A 2,197-nucleotide genomic window follows, 5' to 3' on the forward strand; every position below is an offset into this window, starting at 1 on the left:
ACCAAAGGAAAATAATTAGTGCTCACTTCAGTACCCTTTATCAATAGAATTTAGGCTCTACCACTGACTCTAACCATCATCTCCTTTCTCAGCTCCCTTTTGTCCCTGAATTAAAGCTCAGTTCCAAACCCCAGTCCTGGACAGTCACCTCCCAGGCTCTGACAAAATGATGTATGGCTAATCTTTGCGCGCACGGTGAGAGGGAAGAAGAGAGACTGTTAATTATACAGTCAGACCCACCTGGTCAAGAGTTTCATTTCCACCAGGAAACCTTTCACACAGCAAAGCCATGGTCTGTCACTAATAAAAAATACTTGAGAAGGCTGGTTAATACGGTGCAGCAGCTTCTGAGAGGGAGGTGTGGCAGGTTTTCTTTTTTCAGCCATGGAAAACACCTGTTACAGCTTCCAGGTAATGTGCGGATTTGTAGCCAGTTATACTTGTTGAAGTATGTAATTTCTGTGCACTTCACTGAAGCTACTTAGTGTTCCAAAGTTAAGCACAGAAGTAACTATAGGGTTGGGGTCAAAACAGAACCGGGACTCAAGACACGATTCAGACTTCCTGTGACTAAACTTAATTTCTCTGTGCCTGGTTTTTATTTCTAAATTTGGAGTAGTGATTTCCAGCCTTGGTGGTGGTGGTGCTTTCCTACTTTGTCAGTGAATTGAGTCTTAGTGGTTAACAATAGAGTTTGCAGTGATGCAAAAGTGACTCAGAAGACTAAGTCCCATTTCCAGAAGTGTCTTTGTTCACTTACATGCCTAAGTACAAATGGCAGTCAATGGATTTAAATTCCAAAGGTATGTAGGTTCTTTTGAAAACATGACTCTCCCATTAGGAATTGTGTATGTGCAGAGTTAGAATTTTCTTTGTCTTGTTTTTAGCACATGAACTGTTCTTGCTCAGTTTCAACAGTAAGGTTTCTAGCGGGCCTTGGATGTGATCTCTCCTAAGAAAAGTTTGATCTCTGGAAATGTGCTGGTGGCCCTCTCTTGACTTTCTGGGTCTGCAACATTTCCATCATGGTTCACTGTATACAGATCACTGAGCAGTTTCCTTTTTCCTAGGGCACCTCTGTTCTGTGTCTAAGTGAATTTTCAGCAGCTCCTGTGTGAGCACTCTCCTCCTCTTCCTTGTACAAAGCCCAGTGAATAAGGAGGGGGATGGAGAGATGCAGCATAAACATGCTTGACAGCCTTTGAAGAACAAAAAGCTAGTGAAAGCCAGCTGTCACCCTCTCTCTCTCATTTCCACTCATTTCCCCTTGCTTTTATTTCCCTTTCTATCATTGTCTTTCTCTCCCTCTCCCCTGCTCCAGTTTTCTTTCCTTTTTATGACTCTGCCCCGCTTTTCCTGTTACATGCTTCTCCACCCCCACCCCATGCTCTTTGATGCACTCTGCTCTGAAACATTTTTCCCTCCTCTCTGTAGTCTTTTTAATTTCTGCTTATTCAGTCAGGGCCATTTCAGTTGTTACACAGGGGCAAGCACAAAGGGAGGCAGCTCTGTTCCTGAGCATGTGTCATCTGTCAGTTTGTATCTGTTTTGCCCAGGTAAAGTACCATTAGGAAAGGTTCAGGTACTTTTCTAAATGCATTAATGTAAAGTGTTGACAGGATAGAATCTGCTGCTTATGGGTGCTGGGGAGGGAGAGTAATTTATCTGACAGCACTTACTTAGATAAACTAAGTTCATTATGGTGTGGTGTCTGAGCAAGGAGTCAGATTCTTTTTGGTCCAAAGTCTGTCAGGACTGCCATTTTTAGTTTCCTTCCTTGCCCTGTAATAAGGGACTCTGGGCTCCTATTTACAAGCATGCCTGCCTATCTAATGCACTAAAACAGTGATGCTGGTTGAACTTATTAGGTAAGAGAAGTTAATCCTTCTTAGCTGCCTTTCTGAACATGTGCTGGGCCTAATTACTGATGTTTTTAGAAAGTGCACAGAGAGGGCACTCCCTATATATCTGAATTATATGGTTGCACCTTTCACCCTGAGCAGCTAGCCAGAATCAGTGTCTTTTTGGTTGGAATTAGGTTCTTTGATTTCCCCTGCACTCAAATCAGCAGGACTTTACATATTCTTGTAAATTAATAGATTCACATCCAACTGGGAGACTGGTGAGTCTAGAAGGGAGATTCCTTGCATTCTTCAATGGAAGGAGGCCTGGGAAAATTCCAGAGGATGATACCAAT

General features: G+C 42.7%; 1 protein-coding gene across 3 annotated transcripts in view; it reads left to right on the forward strand.

The window, feature by feature from the left end:
• Nucleotides 1–245: 245 nt before the first annotated feature.
• Nucleotides 246–2,197, forward strand: part of DRP2 (dystrophin related protein 2) — a 57,641-nt gene continuing 55,689 nt past the window's right edge. For 2 of the 3 annotated variants that reach the window (XM_006026517.2, XM_014521243.1), the window contains exon 1: nt 246–411. The gene's annotated coding sequence lies outside the window, so the exon portion shown is untranslated. Of the gene's footprint in view, nt 412–739; nt 804–2,197 lie in introns of those variants that run through there. The other variant, XM_014521244.1, reaches the window with a different exon arrangement.

This window comes from Alligator sinensis, unplaced genomic scaffold (assembly GCF_000455745.1).
Source record: "Alligator sinensis unplaced genomic scaffold, ASM45574v1 scaffold387_1, whole genome shotgun sequence".
Classification (NCBI taxonomy): domain Eukaryota; kingdom Metazoa; phylum Chordata; order Crocodylia; family Alligatoridae; genus Alligator; species Alligator sinensis.